Source organism: Lepisma saccharinum, chromosome 5, assembly GCF_977018435.1.
Source record: "Lepisma saccharinum chromosome 5, izLepSacc3.1, whole genome shotgun sequence".
Taxonomy (NCBI): Eukaryota; Metazoa; Arthropoda; class Insecta; order Zygentoma; family Lepismatidae; genus Lepisma; species Lepisma saccharinum.
In genome coordinates, this window is record NC_139233.1 from 85,983,968 (window position 1) to 86,011,024 (window position 27,057).

At 37.7% G+C, this 27,057-nt stretch overlaps 1 long non-coding RNA gene across 1 annotated transcript; it reads left to right on the forward strand.

Annotated features, from left to right (window-relative positions):
• Positions 1-26,745, forward strand: LOC145988421 (uncharacterized). Its single transcript, XR_014441755.1, has 3 exons — positions 1-107; positions 15,134-15,198; positions 26,191-26,745. It is a non-coding gene; the product is annotated as an uncharacterized LOC145988421 (long non-coding RNA).
• The last annotated feature ends 312 nt before the right edge of the window (positions 26,746-27,057 follow it).

Here is a 27,057-nt window from a genome sequence, read left to right on the forward strand (position 1 = left end):
ATCTCCTGAAAGCCTTCGATAAGGAGAGTACACAGCCAGATTCCTAATATAATCTCTTCTACAGCACTGTTAGTGAAAAGGTTTCCTTGCGAAGACTCCGATTAAAGGTAAGACAACTTATTTTATATAAATCATTCACATGCGGACGTATTCAAATAGTTATAGTCCTATTGCAACTATTAGCAGTGGTACCAACTTATATGGGCCTGTGATGCCAATAATGTGCCTGTTATTACATTTTATTTTAGAAATAAAGTCCGCACGCTTAAGAAGACAAAATGTTTCATAAGGTACTGAACCCAATATGGCCTAGTACCCAACATGGCCTATTTGCTGTTTCCATGGTTAATTCAGCAAATTACGTTAGTATGTGCTTTACGTGATCTAATATTGCATAGTCAAGTTATTACTTACTACATCTTCCAAGTGATAGGTGTTTGTTTATATTTCTAGCCCATATTATGATAGCTCATAATTTGTACTTTATAACAATCCTACTTAGTTTAGACTTTAATCTAAAGTACTGTTTGTAACAAAGGAAAAAAGGAACACTATGTAAGGTGTACTCAATATGGACTACATAGGAATATATCGTGTAAGACATGCGTAAATGTGACATTAGTTACTCTTATGTTCACGTAGAGTGTGTGGAACTCACTAAGGATGATGAAGGACCTTTCATTTGACCAGACTGTGATATGCAATCCATGGTGTTCTGGTAACAAATTGTAACATGTCACTTCCTTGTTTATTTATTTGTAAACAATGCTATTTCTTTGTGCAAATCTCATATGTCATTATGTAAATAAGATGTAAGTGTACGTATGAATATACTTATCTACCTCTACCAGCAAGATAGTTGTGCTTTCTTTACAATTTCTGTTGCATATTTTGATGTGAAATAACAAAATATATGACTAGACCATATTGGGTACATATATACCCAATATAGCCTAAACGTAACTTTTTAAATAAATCTTCCCTGCACCCATGTTATTATTTGGAACTGATTCCAATTTTCAGTAAACGTTCCCTCTTTTGAATCTTGCCACTAGTTTCACCTTTCTGATTTTGTACACCACCAGAAACAATCTCAAACCTTTGGTAGGCCATATTCGGGTCAGGTACCTTATTATATACTTAGAGAATTCTCCCAACTTAATTATGTACTGAGTGTTACCAAAATATTTCATAAAAATTTGTTCTTAAAAACATCTCTAATATGATACTCTTCAGTGCCCTATATTATTTACAGTATACGCAGTCACATCCAGTGGCGGAAATTGGTTCCGAAAGTAGGGGACAAGAACAGTTTATTTTACCTTGTTAGATAAAGTTTAGCATAGTGCGGGGGCAAAGGTGGCAAAAAGTAGAGGGGAAACTGTCCCCACGCCCCCTAATCGCCGCCACTGGTCACATCGTTATTAGGAAAGTAAGGGAGGATAAGGGCTTGTCACGAGGATGAGGATTGGTAAGCACTAAGAACTCTCAAAATAAGCACACAAAAAGCACACCGAAAATGCGAGATAGATACTTATTGATGAACGTATTTCGCCAAATTACGCACTCAAAAAAGCAGTTATCTTTGAAATAGACACTTGTAGGCAAAAAAAGCCACTGTATTCATGTATTTATCTGAGAAATGACCTGAAATGGCTTTGAAACATAAAACCCTACATTTCTGACCAAGGAACAAAAAATACATTTTAGGGCAAATCTTCAGCCTACGTATGGCATACGGTTGAACCCAAGACTATGGACACCGTTAGTCAGTGGCGCAACCACAGGGGGGCAGGGGCATTGTCCCCAACCTTAGACGGAAATGAGTTGTAGGGGGGGCAAGGGGGCAAATATTGACGGCCAAGTGTGCCTGCAGGGGCAGTTACCGCTCACAACTTCAAATTTTATGCAAATAAAAATACTTTTCGTAAAATTTTCTTGCTCGATTCGCTCGCAATGTGTCATTTTTCTCTATAATACATTGTAAATTACCAGACAGAGAAATAAGACTTGTCTTAATTCATTTTGTTTAAAATGCATGAACAATTATTTTGACGAAAGGGAGCGTGCACATTTGAGAGACAATTTATCTAATTTTTCATGTTGGTTTATTGTGAGATGGATGAATTAATGAATTGATATGATGAAATTCATGAATGGACACTCACAAACATCCATGATCAGGCCAGTATTTTATGAAAATTAGTACATATAGCACCGAATTTACTCATAAATGCATTACGTACAATTAAGGTATAGGTAATACGTTTTCAAATTATATCTTGCCGGGACTTACAGTAATTTACGTATAAAGCAGAATTACGCAGAACTGAGTTACGTATGAAGGAGTCTCAACTGTATTGCATAAAATTGTACAATAAAACTCGGAGTTCAGCACACTGTTAGGACTTGCATGCAGGCCCATAGCCAGGAATTCTTAGTAGGAAGGGGGGGGGGGGGGCGAAGTCAATCCTAGAGGGGGCAAATTTTTAATATATTGTGTTGCAAAAGTGATAAGTAACAGGAAAGGGATGATATCTTGAAACTTCAAAGAACAATAAAAGTTCGAGCAACATCAAATAACAATATTTCGATAATAATCTTTCGGACTACCAAAGAATGCAAAGATAAAGTTTAACATAAATAGGCTAATCGGGACTGTATCTACTTTATATTTAGAGGTCAATAATGTTAATAGACGATTAATATGTACCAACAGCTTTGGGCTTCTCTGCAGAACTGATTAAGAAAGTCCTTTATAAATCGTGCTTCATAATGTTTCCCTCTAGTTTCCAGTATGCAAGATTTTTACGCAAAAAGGAATCTAACGACAATCCAACAACACCATTGTCTTGTGTTATGCAAGAAAAATCGAATTAATTAAATAATAATGGCTACATTGAATTGTGTAAACATTTGTAATACATTTTTTGTAGGCCTACTTGCTAAAACATTGAAACATGGGTCCCTTACTCCACCACGGATTCTATTTGCTTCAAATGAAAGACTTTTGCATCAATACAGGCAATGTTTGCCTACTGGTTACGTTAATCATTTTGCAAAATATTGTGTTGTTGAAATACATGTGTTTGACACCCGACAAATAAATAGGAATCCCTTGATTGATCAATGACTTCTTGGATTACAGTGTCATCATGAATATTTCATACCAAGTTTTATAGAGGGAAATGTTGTATCCTCTTTACATTATGAAAAATACCTTCCTTAATGACTATGGTACGAAACTGAACGATATAAGGGGCCTCCTTCGCCTTACCCCATTTCAGCGGCACGAGGTCTCTGGGCCGCTTATCGCCACCACTTTTTGAGCAGAAGCGTGCAAACCCCCAAATATCAGTTTTTTAATGCTGATACTGATTTCTGCAAGTCACAGAATGGCTTACGATAGAATGAATAAAATTAGGAGAATCCACTCCATAGCAGAAGAGTTGACATAATAATTTGTCAAAAAATTAGGTTGTGCCTGAGGTACTTTAACAGACAACGTCTACAACAGACACAATGTAAATAGATTATAATTTGAGAGATTTTCAATCGTATTTAGGGCCTCCGCGATGGCGCAGTGGTAGCGTCGTTGCCTTGTAATCAAAGGGTCCGTGTTCGATACACGGTGGAGGTACATAGTGTTCGGATCTCACTTTCAAACTGTAGGTCCAGTCCCGATTAGCCTTACTGTACATAAAATGGACTTAAAACACAAATTCAATCAATCGCATTTATTTCACTGCAGCATTTTTCTTCTTGTCATTTTCTTGAACCTATATTCATAGGGTGCCGCCTGATAACACAGACAACTTTCACAGTGTGTACAGAACATGAAGGTAAGCAACTCTTCTCAGTCACTATTTACTTGTCTAATTCTACTTTCGATGTTACAAGCAATCGAAATATGGCATCTTCTGTCCTTAATGTATGCAATCCCATTGATAGCTTCGCAGTTGCAAATGGCATTAATTTTTTACTGGCGTTTAAAATTCTGAGAGCAATATAACTTATAACATGCTATGGAAACGATATCATGCAAACAGTAAGGGTTAAAACTTAACATTTCCTTTATAAAATGTATATCATAACACACACCTATGTTGCTTATCATATTTGATGCGTTTGCATAGAGAAATGATTCATAAGATTTGAAATTTATATTTACACTCCAGAAGATGCTTAGTGTAACCCGTATCAAACTACAAATTTTATCGCTTCCTAACCGAAATAATAAATGTGAAACACTATCACATTTTCATGGTGTTTGATAATAATTTGAGCCACTAAGCTGTCCTACATCTTTCACCAGCCGACCTTCATGGTGGGATGGTTACATGACACACTACGAAGCCAGGGGATCCAGGTTCGAGCCTGGGCGTGAGTGTTCTTTGTGAGGAGAGGCGAAACCACAAATTTTTATCTGCCAAACATGCCAATAATAATAAGAATCCATTTGTCCTGCTGTTCTTAGATTCTACTAGTCATGTTTCATTACTTCGATGTTTGCCCCCCCCCCAGATTGGACTTCCGTCCAAGATTGTGGGGACAATGCCCCTGCCCCCCTGTGGTTGCAACACTGTGAATGTCTCTTCATCAATTTCACGTCATCACTCATTGTCATGATTAGCTTGAAGTGGCAGAAAAGCAACGCTAAGTAACAAAAATCAAATATCCACTTCCTCTCTCTATCACATGAATCGCTATTACCAAAAGGTAGACTTGGGAAACAAAAAATTATGCAATTCAAACCTCATAGCAACACATACAAGAAAAACATCCAAACACATTAGGCACCTTTAATACAAGACTACTCAAAATGTCACAACTGTTATTTCTATATACTGAAAATTGCGAAATCATTTCCCGAAGTCTGAAACTGGAAGGGAATTTTCCCCCCCAATCCTGATACGACATTATACGGAATCCCCCACACCTTCATAAATCACAAAATCAATAAATGTCTTTGTTATGTTGCTAGAGTAATACAGGATCTAATTGCAAAAATTAGTGAGAATTCCAGGTAGATATGTAGGGGGAGACCGGGGCTAGTTGACACACTTTTTTGTTTTTTGCCTACAGCTACCTAAGTATTTATCCAGAGTAAGAAAGTAAACTATTGCAAGAACTGCCATAGTGTCCTCTACTAAAGAGAAGAATCAAAGATATTTTTCGTCCAATACGTTCGGAGCTATGAGCACAAAAATGGAGGCATGTGAAGTGTGTCAATGTGCCCCATACACGGGGCTGGTTGACACACTATGTGGGATAGGTTGACACATTGAAAGGAAACATAAAGAAACTGTTTTGTCTACCTTTTTTGTATTTGAAGTTCATACATTGTTCTGTTTTAAACGATACAATCAATATACAATTGTTTTTCAAACTATAGAATTGCTAATACTAGATTGAAGTAAACATTAATTCTTAGTAATGAGATTAACACAAATTGGCCAATCATAATTTAGTGATTATACTAGAATGATGTACACTCCACTCTTCTACCTAAGCAGTGATCAGTCTTTTATCATTATGTTTCAGTCAGATAAATCATCCATGGAATCACAGTTGTGGCATACATAGAAATCTCCTCCTGGGGTGCATGCTGTATGAGCCCAATACTTGCAACGGGAACACTAAATCCATGACTCTTTTGGCCTACTATTAGAATAAAGATCTGTGCAAACCAAGCAGAAGACATCATCTTCATCAGAAGATATATCTAAACTATTTGACTGTTTATGCTTCTTTGCTGACTTTCTCTTATCACTGAAGAGTCGCTTTGGTTTTGATGTTTTCTTCTTCTGTTCTTCTAATTTTGCCTTCACAGGTGTGTCTGTCAATATAGCAGAACGACGTTTTCTTACATTCCTGTTGTGGCATTCTTTTCTTGGTCCTGCCTTTGGTCAGTGATCGGAACGCTACATTTTGAAAGTAGCTTCGCTACAGCTACAGCTACTCTTCCAAAATGTAGCTTCGCTACAGCTACAGCTACATTTACCAAAAAGTAGCTCGCTACGCTACTCCTGTTCGCTACTCGCTACTTCGCTACTTTTTGCGCTACTTCTGCATAAAAAATGAAAACAATGATATCGGTATTAAAAAAATCCCCTACTACTGGTAAATAGATTGTTATTTTTTATCATGATTCCAGTCATTCAATAATTTTGATAGCAATGTTACTTCTGTTACTTATTTTTACAATAGTTTTTGAGAATGCCATACCTACGCAAGTGGCATACCAATTCAAATTTGATATATGAATATTGCAATTAGGGTGTTGCCCAAATTAATTATTACAACTATACACAAATATAATTCGGTAGGATTACGTACTTATGTTCACATCAACATATTTTTCTTGAGAATAAATATTTCATTTTTTATGGACTGATATGAAGTCAGCTTTTTGAATGAAAAGAACCTGGAGCCCTTTGACTACAAAAGGGCCCCAGGTTCGATACCCAGCAGAGGCACATAGTGGTTAGGATCCAGTCTCGATCAGATTATCTATGCTTAAAATGGACTCACAACAAAAATTAGGAAAGATGCCAAGTTGGGAGGATGAGATCCACTTGCTCCTCCATTCCCCACATTGCTCATCATTCATCATTCTTCCTCGTTCTAACAATTAGCCGAAAGTGGCAGAAAGGGACTATTGATAACATAATAATTAAATAAAATATTCATCCTCATTGCCATGATTGAGAGAAGTGGAAGAATAGATGAGGAAGTAAACAGAAGAGCACAAACGAATGGTGGTGGACTATATCAAAGCGTTAGAAGATTAATATGGAATAGGGATGTAAAAAGGTAAAGGTAAAGTGCTCCCCTGTGCATAGCAACACGCCATGAAGGCGTATAGGGGGTGTGGGGGTAACGCCCCACACTTTCTTGATCCGGTCGTGAGTGGGAGTGATGTGATCAGCATCACGCCCCTGACAGTCTTTTCCCCCAAGGGTTTCCCCCAGGTACCCATGTTATTCGACGCTGGGTGAGCGCCGGGGCCGCTTCCAACGTTAGAAAAGTTCCCGGATTTGAACCGGCCGGGGATGTACGTATGAAATGCAAGAATGTAATATGTAACATACTATGTGCCAATAATTACGTATGGAGCAGAGACTTGGACAATGACATAGAGAGACAAAGAAAAGATGCAGGCAGTGGTGATTAAATTTCTAAGGAGTTCTTTGAGGAAGACTAGAAGGGATAGAAAAAGAAATGAGGAGATCCGACAGGCAGTGGGTGTAGTGAAGCTTCAGGACAGAATAGATCAGGCACAGGTGAGGTGGTTCGGACACATGAAGAGGATGGATGCAGAAAGACTACCAGTAAGAGCTTACCATGCACAAGGAGTGGGAATAAGGCCAAGGGGGAGACCAAGATGTCGGTGGAAAGAGCAGATAGTGGAGTGTTAGGAGACAAGATTGGAACACCTTGGAAAGAGAGGAGTTGTGAAAGACCAGGAAAAGATGGAGAGGCTTGACTTCTATGCCGACCCAGCTGGAGGCAGGAAACAGCGAAGGATGATGATGATGATGTCATGACTAGCAAAAGTTACAGAAAAGTGACGCAAAAGTAGGAGAAATACATAAATTTGAAAACTATGTATATTAACTAAAGAAAATTGTCGTTTTTGCAGGAAAGTCAATAACTCGTACATACTTTTTGCAATATGATAAAATTATTGAGGAAACTGTCGTATAAACCTGAGTGTTCTAAACATATTGTAATTTTAAAATTTGTGAACAAATACTATCGCGAAAATAATTGTAATTATAGAAACACTATCATTCTTGCAACAATAATTTCTTGCTGGTGAGATCCTATATACTGACGATGATCAATGCTGTTAACGTACTGAGCCATTTATTGCTGGCACTATTCCTTGTCAGTGAAGTGGATATTCCATTGCTCGTTTTTGCACTGCAAGTTGTGTTTTACACAGCAATTAATGACATTTTGGTGTCTCTTACACCATGAATATCCACAGGATTTGTTCGGGGGGTAACGCAAACGAGGCACTTTTTTCCAGTGGTGTAGCAAACGAGGCAAAATAGCGATGCAGCTAAAAAGAACGTAGCTCTTAGCAGGAATATATTGATATATGTCAGTTAGTAATCTGGATATCTGAATTCTTCAGATACTAATTAAATAAATTACGCAGATATCTATAATCTACAATCTAGATAATCTGTATCTCCATGTAATAGACTGTCTTTATTAACCTTCTGCAAAATTAAGGGTTATTGTCGATTTTTTCTGACGCTGATGCCACATTCAAAATTCACCTCAAAATGCCGAGAAAAAATGTAGCTGTAGCGAAATTTTCGCTACAACTACAGGAATTTTGTAGCTTCGCTACCGCTACAACTACAATTTTCAAAATGTAGCGTCGCTACAGCTACAGCTACAAATTTTGTAGCTAGCTACAGTAGTGACGCTACAAGTAGCTCGCTACTTCTGACCACTGCCTTTGGTAATGGTCGTACATCTTCAGGAGATTTTGAATGATTTGCAGGACTAATAGTGAGTTTTTGAACACTGCTAACAGTTTGTGATGTTCCGGGTGTTGCCTGTATGTCCATATTTTCCGAATCCTGAACAGAGTGTCCTTCTGTGCTGGTAAGTTTGTCGACTTTTGTCTCTTTAACACTTTCAGATTGAACATTAGGTCTGTCCGTGACATATCCTGGCATGAAATCCTCATCTTGAAAGATATGTGTATTAAATGGCATTATTCCCGTTGCTACAAATCCTGATTGGATATTGATTTGAGTTGCTGCTAAAGATAACGCTGTTTGAACTAGAGCAGGAACATCGTATATGGTAACTGTACGTCCTGGGTTGTTTGCCATCCAAGCGTCTGTGGCCGAGTTAATAAACTTTTTCAAAGGACCAGATACGGATCTGTCTAGGGGCTGAAGTTTATGAGAACAATGTGGAGGAAATGATAAATGTTACTCCATTTTCTTTGCAGTAGTTTAGGGCGTCTATTGAAAGGTGGGAATCATGATTATCAAGAAGTAGCAGAATAGGAGTTTCTTTGGTACACTTTACTTCTTTCACAAAGTGTTTCATAAAATCCACAAAGTTAACTTCGTTCATCCATCCTGATGGGTTGGCTCCTCCAACACTACCAATTGGACCCTTACTTACAAAATGATTGTTGAAATGAACCCTCGGGAAAACAAAATAGGGTGGTATTTTATTTCCGGTAGCAGAAACAGCCATTGCCAAGGTAACCAACTGTCCCCTCTCAGCAGATGTAATCTTCCCTATTTGCTTCAAGCCTTTTCTAGCAACTACTTTGTCAGGTTTTTGAACGGTCGAAATACCAGTTTCATCCATATTCCAGACTTCACTTGGCCGTAACTTCAAACGATCATAAACTGTCCTCAGATTTCTGAAAAATTCATCAACATTTAATCTGTTAAAGCCAGATGTTCTTGCTAAACTCGTTGATTCTGGTGTCCTGATCGAAAGCTCTTTGTGACGTTTCAAAAAATTCGAAAACCAATCTGCTCCGGCCAGTTCAGTTTCACTCCAATTTAAAGGCATTCTAATATCCAATGCTTTAGCATACTGAAAGGCAACTTTCCGAGCTTCTTTAGGGGTCAGTCCAAAATAAATGTCCGAAGCTTTCTTTAAATAGTTTACAAGTTCTTCCTCCTGTTGCTCTGAAAACACCATTCTACTCTTCACATAACCCACTCTTAAAGTTATATTATCGTTTACACCTGTACTTACATCATTTTTGTCCTTCAGCGTCTTCACGTATCTAGCCAATGTTTTAAATGGTATCCCGAGGTCTTTGGCTGCCCCCCGAATAGATCTGCCATCGATCTGAACAGCTCTTGCTGCATGCAGCATAACATCTGCTGAAATTTTTGCTCGTTCAGTCTTCCTACGATAATTGCGTACCATTTTCTGGAAGGAAAGAGAAGCAGATATGTAACACGTGTACTTGATCAAATGAGAGTTTATTGTCATGAAAATACGGAATTACAAAGATAGAAATTTAAAAATCCTAATTTCAAAAATGATCATTCAGACAATGACAAATTCAGAATTTATTCTGAAACCGAAATTTAAACTGGAAAATATTATTGTAAAATTTAGTTTTCTCTTTATTATATTTCACAATATCAAATTGTGGAATACTTGGCAAAAAGTGATCTACATGTAGCCAATACATCCAGCACTAGCAATAAAACATATATTTATTGCGGAAAAGTATTACCAACGAATATCTATGGATCATTATTTTGCACATGGGGCAAGTTGACACACTGTGTCAACCAGCCCCGAGCGCTTTGTGTCAACTTACCCCACTGCGCCATTTTGAACAAAGAACTTTCCTTCACAACAACCATTACTAAGAAAGATTCTCTATTCATACATTTTATCAACGAAATATGGTTGCTTGAAAGCCAATACCTGGCATCTTCATAACGTCAAATAAACTATACAGAAAAATATAAAATCTGATGATGTCAAAATTTACTTACCCACTCGAAAAACAGTCTTTTCTTCTCACAAGCTCTGAATGGTTGCGAAAAACTACACCAGCAACTGCGTTTCCGTCGCGCGCTTCCACGACAAAGACATCAGGACTACCAACTGCAGAATATGGATTTTATCGGCAGCGTGTCAACTTACCCGTGTGTCAACTAGCCCCGGTCTCCCCTATTCTGTATTTTTCACAGGGGGGGCAAGGCAGGCTCTCAGGGGGGAAGTTGCCCCCCTGCCCCCTTCTAGCTACGGGCCTGCTTGCATGTCATGCTGTATTGATTTCTAATAGCAGGATTTGTAGTCTCGTTTTGAATATAGTTATACAATTATGTTCCCATTCACTGTGTTCCCTTCCCCTCTTCCCATATTTGGAACAGTCAGGAGTAAAAAAGATGGCAGTGTCAGGGGAATAAACATTCATGATTAAAACATCACGTCATAGATAAGTTAGGAAAATTGATCATATATATGTCATGGATATCAACATATCGGAAATAAGAGGGTACTTGGAAAAATAGAAAAAATCAACGTTCAGTCACCGGTTATAAAAATTGGACCACTAGATCCTGAAATACTTGCTTCCCTGCAAGGTAATACAAATTGTATTAAAGCCTAAAAGAGGAGCTTTTAAGATAAATACTATTATATTAACTGCGATAAATGATAGGATTGGCCCCAATCTTGATACAACATTTTTTGTTGAACACCATGCTGGTGACCGTGGTGCGTAGATGATTAAACATGTTACACGGAACTTTTCGAACACCCTGTATATGCATTAGAAAAGCAAAACATATTAGAATAATGAGCCATACAATTATTTTTTATGACATTGCATTTAAGAACTTGTAAGATATTAAACACCATTAGAAAAAATGTAAATGTTACTAAAGTGATATTTACACTCATGGACTCTTCTGGGTTGTAATAATACCATTGACTGTCAATGGTATCTTTACAACCCAGAAGTGTCCGTGACTGTATATGTTATGGACCGTGACGGACTGGATAGCACAGCGAATTACGAGGTCAGAGTCTTCGGGTTCGAATCCCGGCCTGGGCATGAGTGTTCTTTGAGATCGCTCAACCTCATCTTCACGACTAGTCAAAAGTGGTAGAAAAGTGAAGTAAAATAAACCAAATGAACCAATCAACCATCAATACTAACAAATGCACCATAGGACATAATTTTTCATCTTTCATTTGCTTACATCAAAATTCACACACAAAATATATTTGTATAAACTCTGTGAACTAAAAATGAGGTGCTAGAACCAAAGTTTCTCTTACAGTGTATAAGATGTATCTATACACCATGGAACGCCTTAGCGATACATGATAGAAAGATATAAATATTGAAATAAATTTGTGGAAATGACAGGAGGGGCTATAAAGGATCTCGCTTATCGTAAACTTATTGAGCTCCTTCGTTTGTCTGACGTCAGTGCGATTTGATTTCGTTGTTAGGTTAGGCATGTTAGGTTTAGGACGCTTAGCATAAATATACGATACTGCAAGTTTTCTGGGCGTGACCAAAAAAAATATTATCGATGCTAAAAGTCTAAAAAACCTAGCATGCCTAACCTAACAACCAGAGCATTTATACTGACATCTTCAGGCTCTGTCCGAAAGGTACAAAGTACAGACTTGAAGTATGGTCTTGGCGGAAGTGACGTCACTTAGTACAGTTCGAAAGCGCCAAGAACAGAAGCACGCAAGTGCACAGCTCGCAGTGCAGACGGTTGGTGACTAGGTCACGTGGTTTCCGCACTCGTTGTTCATTTGTTTATAATCACGGAGGTAGAAAGCCAGCGACACAGGTAGATAGATACATGGACGTCCGCAGGATTTTTTCCAGGGAGGGGCAAGGAAGGCATTTTTATCCAGGGGGGGCAAACAAGTCACATTTTCCCCCAAAATAGTGTAGTTCCCTAAAAAAAAAACATTGCTTAAATTTGAATTTATGATGTTGATGCAATAATTAACACATATTAATGTGGCTAAAATGAAATGATATGAGTGAAATACATAATTTTTGGTTGACTTTCATTTTCCAGGGGGAGGCCACGGCCCCCCCTTGCCCCCCCTTCCGGACGCCCATGGATAGATATACGTTATGGGCCAGCAAGTTGTTGGTTATAGTTCTTCTAATGTGTGGAAATGTATGTGTAGGAACATTTGAAAATGCTATCTGATTTCCATGGTGAAAAATAAGTGTTTAAAACGCGAGGAAAACAACGAGTACTCAGTTTTATCTCCTGATCGTATTTGGCGCTGCAGTCGAAGTGCAATTTGAAAGACGTGTACTTCCAGTCCACGACTCCAAGACCATATTCGGAGGATGCTCGCTTCAAGTACGGTCTTGCACCTTTCGGACACGGCCTCAGACAGACAAAGGGCAGGGCGGAGATCAATATGGTGTGCGGAAGTGGCGTAGCAAGAGGTGGGCGAAGTGGGCGACCGCCCGGCGCCTCGTGTCTGAAGGGGCCAGCGTCCCAAGGGTTTGCTACGAAAAATGTAATACTGTAAATAGAAATGAGAAAATGATGGAAAAGACTAATTTGTGCAGTGGGCAATAAAATTAGATCGTTCTGGTTTTATTTAGCTATAAATTCTAGTTAAACATTATAATTTGGATCAGTACGTCAAATCAAGGGCGTAAGATACAGGCTGGCCCTAAGTCTAAGGGCGTCCGAAAAAAGTAAATTTTATTTCTTAATCGTATTTCTCATGTGAAACATTTACGCAAAAAGTTCACAATAACTTGCTTGGACTTTTTTCCCCATTTATTATTTTCTTGACTAAAACGTGTTTTGTCTTGTCTTTTCTTCTTTTACTTGACCCTGCACTACCGAGTTTGTGTGTTAAAAATGAAGGACCTCCAACTGCCAGGAAGCAAGTGTGAGGCATTTAAATGCTTGCGTTGTTTTAAACTTAAGTAGGGCATGGATAATCTTGGTTCTTCCTTCCTTCCTTCCTACAGCTTCAGATTTCAGCTCACCGACAACAGAGAAATACACTTTTAAAGAGTAAAATTATTAAGTATATTTTTCGTCAGTAATATATTATTATTATTATTTAAATATAATAATTTGCTGACGTATCCCTAAAGATTTTATATCGATTTACATTGAGATTTCCAATTTAAAAAACGGATGGGGGCCTCGCGATATGTTGCTACACCACTGGCAGAGAAAAAGGTCTAAATATGGGGCCACCTTTTTATGTTGTCATTTTCGGAGGAAATAAATTTATAAATCAAGCACCTGCCTTTAAAATGCATATCTATGAAATATATACTTAAATGTAATAGCAGGCTAAAGTATAGAAGATCTCCATTTATTTCTTTCTTTTAAAAAAAGCAATTTCCAAGAAATGGTGAAATGATGTATTTCAAAATTGTGGTCTAAGTATGGGCTACTAGTGGCAATATCACAGAAAGCAATTAAAATTTTAAAAAACAGTCATTTATCGCTAAACATTATAAAATTCATATTTATGAATAATCTGTTGTTTTGAAAATCACGCGGAATGGGAAAAATCGAAATTACGAAAAACATCCAAATATTTGTTGAAAATGTGATCTCAACATTAGACCTCATGTCATAGCCCATGTTTAGACCATCACGCTATTTTTCTTCTTCAATTTATTTTCGCTCTCTGTGGCACATAGTTCACAAACAAATCATGGCATTACAAAAGCCCACATTTGTTTTATGTACCGCTAAGAAAAAGGCGACTTAAAACATACCTGCAAAATGTTTTCGGAGGTCGCAATTCCATAACAGCGTCCAAGGCCGAAACTAACCACCACTTTCTCTTGCGAATTGGCACCGCAACCTTTGTACTTGACAGATAACCAGTTCCAATAGCCTCTGCCAGGCTGCAGCACCCGGCAGCGCTGATAACTCCAAAACCCATATTTAAACCTTCGCCCATATTTAGACCTTCTCCTCTAAGTGAGACCCAACACTAAACATGTTTAACCACCTGCAAACTTGTGCATGTGTTTATTTCTGAAATGAACATGTTATTTACACAGTGGTAGCTACATTCATAATTTTTCTCACATACTAATTAGTGTTGCCCACGAGACGAGACTTTGGCCTGTCTCTTCTCGTGGAAGTCTCGTGGAAATGCTGTCTCGTCTCGAAAATATTCGTTTGTCTCATGACACATGGTCAATCTCGTCTCGTCTCGAATTTTTAAAACCTGTCCCGTCTCGTCCCGTGGACAACACTAATACTAATGAAACCTTTGGATATCGACAACTTCCACATAACGCCCCTATCGTCATTCAGGGTAACTCTGAACACGTATTCTAGGTGTCATACAGTGCTACATTTTTCTTTTCTGATTTTGACTATAATTTCATGCTTCAACTTTCTTTATTTGATGCGCTTAATATTATTATTATTATTAATAATAATAATAATAATATAATAACGCTGGAAATAACTATGGCTAAACGAATGATGCAAAAAAAAACTTCCACATTTTCTTCCAAGGTTTCTGAATATATAATTCAATTCAATACTTTGAAATATATAAAACAGAATTTGAACTTATTGAATTACACAGTCTCTTAATCATTTTTTCTTTCGTTGTATTACAGAAGCAAGATGGGTGGTGTTATATGTTGTTGCAGAGAAAAGAAAGCATATAATATGGAAACTGAAGGTAGGCACATACTTTATACATATATGTATATATAAATATATATAGGTAAAGCTACTCTCTGTGCAACATTCTTTGAATGTTGAATGCTGAGGTAATTCACCACCTTGGCCATATGTGGAGGTGACGTGATCAGCACCACACTTCGGCTTCCATTACACTCAAGGTGTTCCGCAGCTACTCATTTCTTAGAGGCGGGCTGAACCCCAGAGCTCTAGAATCATTGCTGGAAATATTTGAACCTGAATCACTTAACCCGGGAATCGAACCCGGATCATCGCGTGGCAGTGAGATCCCTCACCGGCTGGACACGCACAGTAAAATTTAGTGCATAACTTGTAATTGTGAGTGTACAGTTTGCAACATTAATATAACCTATAGTGATAATTGTTACTCGAAGTAAAGAATCAAGGTTATAACAGTGCCAGTAAGCAACTCTTAATCTACAAATGTGATTACATTTTAATCACACTTTTAGGTTAAGATTAAAGATTAAATATAGTTTGGTATTTTACATTATATCAGTTTAATCCCATTTGTAAATACTTGAGCGACAACTCGAGTCTAAAGTTGAAACAGAATCTGCTCGTTGAAGTAGTGATAATAAAATGGCTGCTTGCTGATTGATTACACTCTGAGCTAGTAAAATTATTAAGGCAAAGCAACTAAAATGAAAATAACTGGCTGACCTGTTGGTGTGTCTCGTCGCAATAATAATAATAACGAGAGACTACATGCACAGACAGGACAAGTTCTATTTTCCTTTCTGTTTTAGACTGCCATTCTCAATCACACTATGCTACTATGACATAGACCTATAAACGTATTTAAATTTGATCATTCTGCTCTTAATTTGGTCAGGTACCTCAATCGCAGTAACTCGGGAACAGAGAATCGTGAGAGCGAGTGCCTGCCTAACTATTAAGCCTGCCACACGATATATGTCCCATTATTGGTCCTTGAACACGAATCAGTACCTTGGTCCCAGTGAATGACAACCCCCCCCATCCCCCGAGTCTTCTCTGAAGGTGCCGAGATTTTTTTTAGTCACTTGTTAAAAATGCTATAAATACATTTTTTTTTTGCAAATGTTGACTTCCAGTAAGAGAAAACATTGCAACGTAACGTAATGAATAAATGAACTGAGAATAAAATACTTTATGTACAGTGTCTCTCAAAAGTTTTAGGACAACGACATTTTAAACTAGGCAACCCAATTTACACAAGGCGTTGATGGGTTGCGTGTAGAGTTAGGCTCAATTTCAGGGTTGCCACATGCACAATAAATATTTACAAAATACGCGAAAGAAATAAAAACAAGTAATATTGTATAAACTTATCAAAAATATCACTATTATATCGCAATGACAAAATTCTTTCTGAAAGAAAAATAATAGGTTTTCTAGTATTTCATCGCTGATGAGCCTACAGAACGGAAAAGAGGTGAGAGAAAAGTAAAGGTGACAAAGGAGAGGAGAAAGAGAAAACGAAAGGAGAAGAGGAAAAGTAGAGGAGAGAAGAAAGAGAGGATAGACGAGGAGAGGAGATGTCGTGAGGAGAATGGAAGAGGATTCTACGAGAGATGAGGAAAATGGAGCAAAGAGGAGAGAAGAGGGGAGTGGAGAGTAGAATAAAGGAGAGATAAAGAGAAGAACGAAAAGAAGAGGAGAAGAGTGCAGTGGAGTCGGAAATCTAAGACAGGAAAGGAGATACGAGGAGTGGAGATGAGTGGGATGGAGATAAGATGCGAGAAAAGTAGGGAAGGCGATATGAGATAAAAGCAGAGCGATCAGAAGGAGGGGAGAGGAGAAGGAGAAGAGAAGAACAGAAGGGACTGAAGAGAAAAGGTAGTTGCGGAAAATATCGTCTCAGCGTCAAGAATTGATCCATTGGTCAAATTATCGACATGAAACATTCAATAACATTTTGAAATGTATTAAAGAATGTATTAGATCGGTTCGAAATGCCTTTTGGCTTAGTTCAGAGCAAGGTAAAATCTTCCATGTAAGATCTTTGATTTTACCTGCGATTATACCTCTAAAAACATGAATGTTATTTGAATATTTATAAGAATTATCCAATTTTTGTCCACTTCTCGGTTCGTTGAAATGGAGATTTTGTAATTTAATATTTCCCCTCCCCCCATCGTTAATTCCAAACTGAATCATTCCGTTTCACAAGGGGTGAAAAATGAACACAATGGGATAGGTCTAAAACTTACGAAAATTTTCTGCCACCAGAAGGGTTTGAACCTACGACCATCAGATTGACAGTCCTGAATGTTAAACACTACACTACAAGCTTTGGCTCCTGAAAGTAAGTAGAAGGAGCTGACCAATGTGAAATGCAGAAGCAACTCTCCTCCTACATGTAATGTGCAAACAATACTTATTTGTAACAAAAAAAAACGAAGGTAGTACGACTCGGAGAAAATATTTAATGGAGAATTGCACATGATGCGAACTTTTCATTCGATATTTGCGGAGGTATCCTTGCATAGAACTCGAGTGGGAAAAGGGGTAAAATTAGTATGTTCTGAATTACCACAAATATAAATAGTTCTTCTTCTTCTCTTCCATTCCCTTATGCCGTTAAGCGTCGGGTACCTCGTTCTGTCCATCTCATCCACTCCGTCCGGTCTCGTCTCATTCTTCTCATTTCGTTCTTAGTTTTTCCATATTTTAATCCTATCTTTTCTATTCTATCTTCCCATGTATTTCTTGGCCTGCCTCTTCCTACTCTACCCTCAACCCTCATCTCCATCACTTGCTTGGCTTTCCTATCTTCATTCATTCTATTTACATGTCCATACCACTTCAGCTGGCGTTCCTCTACTACGTCAGTCATTGTCTTCTTTTGTTTTACCTCTTCTCTTATTCTTTCATTTCTTATTCTGTCTCTTCGAGTTTTCCCCACTGTTCTTCTAAGATATTTCATCTCTATTGCTTGAAATTTACTTAGATGTTTGTCTTGGAGTGCTAAGCTTTCTGTGCCATAGCCCATGATGGGAACTACAATTGAGTTGTAGAGTTGCATTTTTGTTTTTATACTGATCTCTCTTTTTCCCACCAAAGTATTACTCATTTGATAATATGCTGATGCTGCCTTCTTTGTCCTATTCATTATCTCTTGATCAATTTTCCCACTGTTACTTATGATAGTTCCTAAGTATTCATATGTTTCTACTTTCTCTAGTTGTTTCCCTTCGCATATTATATTCAGGGCTTCATTTTCCTTGTCCTTTTTAGTCACCCGCATGATCTTACTCTTTTCTATATTAATCTTCATGCCTTTCCTTTTAAGTTCTTCATACCATTCTTCCACTGCTTGCTGAAGTCTCTCAGGTGTATCTGATATCAGTACGATATCATCGGCATATAATAGTGCTTGGATATATACTGGCCTTAATCTCCACATACCTATCTTCGTTCTGTGTGTTCGTCGTTTGCATATTTTAGCAATTTCGTCTAAAAAGACGTTAAATAGGATTGGACTGAGGCTATCTCCTTGTTTTATGCCTTTCTCAATGTCAAATTCACCTGAGTATTCGCCATCTACTCTAATTATTCCTACAGGATTATTAAATACAATTTTTATTGCATTCAATAATCTTACTGGTACTTTCTTTGCCTCCAATGCTTCCCATACATATTGCCTAGGGACTGAATCAAAAGCAGCTTTTAGGTCTATAAAAGCTAGATATGTGTCCTTGTTCTTGGCAATTCTTTTTTCCATAATCGTTCTTATAGTATATATATGATCTTGTGTTTGCCTTTTAGGGCGGAATGCTGCCTGCTCCTCCTCCATATCTTCCTCCACCACTTTTCTGAGACGTCTTTCTAGTATCCTTGTGTATAATTTATAAGCGACTGATGAGAGGCATATTGCTCTGTAGTTATTACAGTCATAGCTACTGCCCTTCTTATGTAGTGGGATAATGATATTTTTCCTCCATTCATTTGGTATTTTGTTTTCCTTCCATATTCTTTGAAACATCTTGGTTAAATTCTTAACTACTTCCATACCTCCATATTTTATTAATTCTGGATTTATTCCATCTGATCCTGCTGCTTTTCCTGTATTCATCAGTTCTATTGCTATTTGTACTTCATCTTCCTTTATTTCCCCTTCTATATCTGAGTCTTGTACCTCCATGTATGGTCCATATGTCACCCCTACCTCCTCTGGGTTATTATTTTCTTTCTGGAATTTTTCACCATAGTGTTTCCGCCATACATCCAACACATCCTTTTTTTCTGTGATCAATTTATCTCCATTTTTAATGGTTCTTATTGTTTTTCCATATTTTCCTCTCAAGTTCTTTACAACTTTCCAAAATTGCCTTGTATTCTTTTCTCTAGCTTTTTCTTCAACCATATTTCCAAATTTTTCCCAGGATGTTATTTTAGCTTCCTTCACTATTTCCTTGACTTCATTTCTTTTTTCAATGTATTTCCTTCTATGTTCTTCTGTCTGAGACATAATATATTTTTTCCATGCTTCCTTTTTGTTTTTTACTTTTTGTTTCACTTCTTCATTCCACCAAGATGTTTTCTTTTTTCTTGTATCTACTATTTTCTTTCCGCATACTTCTTCTGCAGATTTTATGAGTGCCTTTTTAATTCTCTTCCATATTTCTTCTATCTCTAGTTGTTCTACATCTGGTCCTTCTGTCAGTCTGGCTGTTACCTGTTCTTTATACTCTTCCTTCTTCTCTTTTTTCTGTAACTCATTTATCTTAATTGTTTGGTATTTTTTCATTCTGGGCTTTGGTGGTCTCGTGAAGCGTGTGTCCACTATTAATAATCTATGGTCTGTACCCAGTTCAGCACCTCTTATAACTTTAACATCCATTATGTTTCTCCTAATACTACTGGTATATATTATGTAGTCTATTATGCTTTTAGCATTTCTTCCTTCAGCCTGGAAGGTTATTTTATGTACTTCCTTATGTGGGAAGAAGGAGTTTCCAAGAAGCAACTGATTTTCTACACAAAACTCCAGTAATCTTTTGCCATTCTCATTCAATGTCTTTTCTCCCCCGTAGCTTCCCATACTACCATGGGCTACCTTCTTATCTTTACCTGTTCTTGCATTTAAGTCTCCCACTATCATTACATACCGTCCCTCCATTACTTCTTTATCTACTGTCCTCTGGAGTTGTACATAAAATTCTTCCTTATCAAGCACAGAGGCATCTTCTGTTGGTGCATATACTTGGATATATGATATTTTATATTCTATATCAAATTTAACTACAATTATTCTTGAGTTAACTGGTTCCCAGCCACTGACCTTTGTTTCATATTCCTGACTTGTTACAATTCCTACCCCTTCTTTTGCTCTTCTTCCCTGTCCAACACCTGAATATCTCAAGGTATATCCCTCCTCAAGCCTTTGTATGCCATTTCCTTTCTTTCTTACTTCACTAATTCCCATTACGTCTATCTTACGTATCTTCATTTCCTGTACTAATTCAACTTTTTTCCTAATATAGTTTTAATGTTCCATGTTCCCATTCTCGTTTTCCTTTTCCAGTCCGGTCGTTGCTGTGTTGATCTGTCCATTCCGAGGCTCCTGTTTTTTCTCTGAATCCGTTAATACCCTTGCGTGGGGGATTGGCCCAACGCAGGGTGGATTTATTTAGGGTTTACTCCCCTAGGGCAGTTGGCTTTACCGTGCCTTTTGAGTCTGCCCCACCCTTGGTTTTCTGTCAGGGTATCCTTCCCTTAGCCTTTGGGGATCCCTCCCCTCCCTGCAAGGCAGCAGGGGCAGTGCTTATTTAATGGCGGCACTTCCTCGCCATGTCACAGTGCTGTCAATGGGCTTTTCTGGGTTTTAATGAGGATGGTCCTGCCACAAACCAAACCCCCAGACCCTGTTAGCACTGCCGCCTCGGTCCGGGACTGCTTATTTGGCATTGCCTTATTCGCAGCTAACCACCATATCTGATGGCCGTTCGCTATCCGCCACCTGCGACCCGCCCGGTTGCTGAGGCTCGCCCCTCCCATAGGAGGCCGGGATATAAATAGTTATTTCATTAATATTTGTCAATGTCTTTGAAGCAGTACACAATTATCGTTAAAGTATTATAATTCACGATCTTATACATGAAAATATCCCTATGAACGTGTGTCAATTCATTTATTTTTTTATCTTTTCATAAATTCCATTTGCAGAACAATGTAGCTACTATACACTGCTATTACAATTAATGTTACCATGCTCTTGTTTGTAATAAAAGTAGAATTAAAAAAAGAACACCTCCTAAGGAGGATCGAACCTGGGACCACAATCAATGCTTTCAAGAACTCTAACCACTACATCACGCCCTTACTTTCGATTGAAACAACAATTTTTAAGTATTCTGTCTCTCCAATATTGTAAATGAAGTTGGGTATACATGTGGTTGAACTTTTACTTTAATTTTGGATTGCTTTCTTGTAGTATAGCAGATATCTTCGAGACATAATTTTCGAAGTGATGAAGAAAAACGAGAATATTGGTAGTTGTAAAAATGCGAGTTATTTCTTCTAACTTATTATTGTGATTAGACATTATTAATGAAAAATATCTAGAGGCTTGAACATTGCAGGACGATGTTCTTTTCCTGTGATACACCAATAGACGAAATGCTTGTTTACTGACGCAAGTCTCGTGTTCAGAACTGTCTTACGAAATGTATTTGCTGTCGCGTAAGGTAACACGAAATAATTACACCGTTTGCGAACTACCAAATCTGCGCAACGTTAGACGTAAACAGGCGGAAAATTTTATTCTTCACACTTGACAGTATTAGTCAAGAGACTCGTGGGACACTGTGTTAAGGTGCTGGAGTAAATCCTTCTTATTTTTCTTCCTCGAAGGACAACAATTTTTATAGTAGAACAACAGTAGTTCCGCTCTTTCTTATTTCTTTTAAATTCTTCCACATTCCTTTCATTGGGTTAAATATAAATAAAAGTATTGCTTGCATTTCTGTCATTGACGTAGACCAGGCCAGTCCGCAGGATTTCTTTGAGGGAGTGGCCAGACCCTAATGTGTGTGTGTGTGTGTGTGTGTGTGTGTGTGTGTATATAAGAGAGAGAGAGACAGATATTACAAAATAGTTCAAATAGTGCGAGCGCGATTCAAAAGTCATGATAATTCTATGTTTAGAAAATAATATATTTATAAATTAAATGTTGCGTACTAGGAATTATTATTACAATAAAGAACATGTCTAATTGTGAGTTAAGAAAACAACAATAACAAAGAGACATTCTCGCATCACTATTGCAGTTCGAAAAAGTCGGGTCAGGGATTGAAAGTAGCGCACTGTCCTGACTAAATCGGTGAATCGGACGTCTGCTAGCCTTGCATTATAAAACTAAAACCATCCAATATGTAGCCTGAAGACTTTTGCGCAAGAAACAGATTCATTTATGTAAGAACAAAATTGAAATGTTTACACATTTCTAAAATCGACGATGTTATTTTCGTAGTTATTGATAGGTTCACATTTAAATATTTCAGGGTTCGAGGGGGGCATGGCCCCCATGCCCCCCTGGATACTGGCCTGACGTAGACAGTGAGAGAGAAATTTTGGAGAATCTTTGTATTAAATTTATTATTTACATCCACCTTATGCTCAGGTAGGTTTATTGACAATCGTGAACTTTTCGTTTAATAGATAATATTTGGTTTTAAACGACGGGAGAACATTGGTCTAAGTTTCTTTCTTGCTCTTTTGTGAGAATATATACATCTACAATAGCAATCGCGTTCGGAAACGGTGAAAAAAAAATGACTTGGTTTTCAAAGGCAGACAACCTTGGTAGCGTAGCTTGCTCGCGTTTAAAGTGACTCACTCACGCTATTCAAGGCCGCTTCTTATCGCAAAACATTGTCCGTCGATGCACCCAGCAAGTTACGAGTGACCAGAGTCGAATTTTAAAGAGAATCTGAAGAATGATAGATTTCATCAGAGGCGGCTAGGTGGGCACTAGCTCAACATGCAATAGTTTAAATGATAATTTCTGACAACCAAGAAACCTTATTGAATAAGTATTGGGATAGTAATACGCGTACCCGTTCCTTTTTAACAATGTAAGCTCGAAGACAATCTGTATTCCATTTGTTTGTATTGGCAACTTGGTCAACCTGAGGTTATTATAAGGAAATATTTCCTAGATGTTCATGTAACCGTTATAAAATTACAAATAAAATATATTCACAAGCTTAGATATATGTAGTAACAACGAAGAAATAAATTCAGAGTTAATTTTCAAATGCATGTGTATAGAGTAATTCTAGAAGTACATAGCTATATCAGAGTATTGAACTTCTTTTTGCAGGATAACGTTTACAATATTGACGCGACAGAATAATTAAGAACTGTTTCTCCAAGGGAAGCAAAGGGCGTAGTGTATTGGTTAGAGTTCTTGAAAGCATTGGTTGTGGTCCCAGGTTCGATCCTCCTTAGGAGGTGTTCTTTTTTTAATTCTCCTTTTATTACAAACAAGAGCATGGTAACATTAATTGTAATAGCAGTGTATAGTAGCTACAAATAAATGAATTGGCACACGTTCAAAGGGATATTTTCAAGTATAAGATCGTGAATTATAATACTTTAACGATAATTGTGAACTGCTTCAAAGACATTGACAAATATTAATGAAATAACTATTTATATTTGTGGTAATTCAGGACATACTAATTTTACCCCTTTTCCCACTCGAGTTCTATGCAAGGATACCTCCGCAAATATCGAATGAAAAGTTCGCATCATGTGCAATTCTCCATTAAATATTTTCTCCGAGTCGTACTACCTTCGTTTTTTTTTGTTACAAACAAGTATTGTTTGCACATTACATGTAGGAGGAGAGTTGCTACTGCATTTCACATTGGTCAGCTCCTTCTACTTACTTTCAGGAGCCAAAGCTTGTAGTGTAGTGTTTAACGTTCAGGACTGTCAATTTGATGGTCGTAGGTTCAAACCCTTCTGGTGGCAGAAAATTTTCGTAAGTTTTAGACCTATCCCATTGTGTTGATTGTTCACCCCGTGTGAAACGGAATGATTCAGTTTGGAATTAACGATGGGGGGAGGGGAAATATTAAATTACAAAATCTCCATTTCAACGAACCGAGAAGTGGACAAAAATTGGATAATTCTTATAAATATTCAACTAACATTCATGTTTTTAGTGGTATAATCGCAGGTAAAATCAAAGATCTTACATGGAAGATTTTACCTTGCTCTGAACTAAGCCAAAAGGCATTTCGCACCGATTTAATACATTCTCCAATACATTTCAAAATGTTATTGAATATTTCATGTCGATAATTTGACCAATGGATCAATTCTTGACGCTGAGACGATATTTTCCGCAACTACCTTTTCTCTTCAGTCCCTTCTGTTCTTCTCTTCTCCTTCTCCTCTCCCCTCCTTCTGATCGCTCTGCTTTTATCTCATATCGCCTTCCCTACTTTTCTCGCATCTTATCTCCATCCCACTCATCTCCACTCCTCGTATCTCCTTTCCTGTCTTAGATTTCCGACTCCACGCACTTTCTCCTCTTCCTTTCGTTCTTCTCTTTTCCTCTCCTTTACTCTACTCTCCACTCTTCTCTCATCTCGTTTTCCTTCTCTTTTCTCTTCTTTGCTCCATTTTCCTCATCTCTCCTAGAATATTTTTCCATTCTCCTCACTACATCTCCTCTCCTCGTCTATTCTCTCTTTCTTCTCTCCTCTACTTTTCCTCTTCTCCTTTCGTTTTCTCTTTCTCCTCTCCTTTGTTACCTTTAGTTTTCTCTCACCTCTTTTCCGTTCTGTAGACTCATCAGCGATGAAATACTAGAAAACCTATTATTTTTCTTTCAGAAAGAATTTTGTCATTGCGATATAATGTATTTTTGATAAGTTTATACAATATTACTTGTTTTTATTTCTTTCGCGTATTTTGTAAATATTTATTGTGCATGTGGCAACCCTGAAATTGAGCCTAACTCTACACGCAACCCACCAACACCTTGTGTAAATTGGGTTGCCTTGTTTAAAATGTCGTTGTCCTAAAACTTTTGAGAGACACTGTACAACCTCTACTGTGGAATCCAATATTGTAAAGTGCTGAGAGGAAGATTTGGTGGTTCAAGTTCCCTTAAGAAACTACTCTCAGAATAATAATATTTATAAAGCATGAGAATATTGTTATTTAGGAAGCTACATAAACTACATTTTTTTCAATTAAGTGATATTGAAATTGTAATTGAAGGGCTCGGGGGTAAAGCATGGTAAGTGACATTTTGGTCATTATTGAGTTACAAGGTAAACATTTTCGTGTGTAATTGCCATGTCATGCAATTTGCATTCGACTCATTGAACGCTTCAGAAATTGGTAAACACAACACGAAAACAATTTTCCTACAGTATAGCTTATAATAATCTTTCTGCTTAATGAACTCAATAATGACCAAAATGTCACTTACCATGTTATAATCCCGAACCCTTCAATTTATTTATTATATAAAATATTATCATTATGAAATGTTATGGCCAATAAAATACGAATATAGCCAGTATTATCATTAGAACCCATGGACAAAATTGTGCACTAAAGGCAACTCCAACTTTTAAAATGTTGTTTCAGTTAAATTCAACTACAAATTGATAATAGGGTTTTGTCCTTCCGGAACTATCTGATTTTCAACTATCACCATCGCGGAAACTATTAGAGACAGTGGCGGCGATTAGGGGGACGAGGGGGTCAGTTACCCCTGCACTTTTCGCCACTTTTGCCTTCGCACTATGCTAAACCTTATCTACAACGGGAAATATACTGTCTTTGCCCCACCCACCCCCAGTTTTGGCACCTTGCCCCCCGGTTTTGGAACCCAATCGCCGCCACCGATCAGAGATTAAAACAAAAATATTGGTAGAATGATAGGTGTTAATAAGAAGGTATCTCAATGCACCATAAATTAACTTGTGATTGTAATAATTCTTTATTTCTACAGGTACCTCTTCTTCGAAGGGCAACCGTTCTTCGAGTAACACCGTCGAAAGTCGAAACGTGGAGCAGCCTCAGAGGAAACAATAAGTTAGGTGTGACTGAAGGAATTTCAGAGAAAAATCCAATTATTTCTGAAAAACTTTCTCTCTGATGGCCCCTGCCAGTTCTACTAGAAGCTTCCAACATCAGTCCACTGCTTTGATAAAAGAAATGTATTTAGTGGCGTTTCTGAGGGAGTCGGTGGGGCTTTTACCCCCCCCCCAATTAAAGTCAATTGAATGAAAGTATGGTACAATATAGGACGGAATAAAATGAGAATTTACACTCTTTCTAAGCACGTCACTGTATATACTGGCTGTTGGGTTTAGGAACTGGCAAACACACAAGGTACAGAATACTGTGAGACTGGAAGCGGCATTATCATAACGTATGTAATGTGTTTATTGGTGGTTGTGTGGTTGTACAGCCCAGTTCTGCATATACTAGTGTAACTCTTACATACAAACTGTAATTGATTTGTTTGATTGAATAATGTATTGTAAAGATTAATACATATCATACAAATAAGTGTTGTGTATTTTACTCGGATATACCTATTTCAAAATTTCAAATTTTGGGGTGCAAGGGGTAAATTCAACCAAAAGGTAACCTTATTTCCACGTAGTATAACTCGGTAACTGTTTCTTGCAAGCCAACGAGGCTCTACGTGTATATAATAATAACAACAACAATTCGTGGCTCTACAGCCCTTGGCCTATCTCCCGAGTGCCAGTCTCCCTCCCACAATCCTACCTAGAGGTGTGGAGATCTTCAACCAGTAATGGGGTGTTGTGAGGTCAGCACGTCGAAACCTCAGCCGCTATAGGAGATT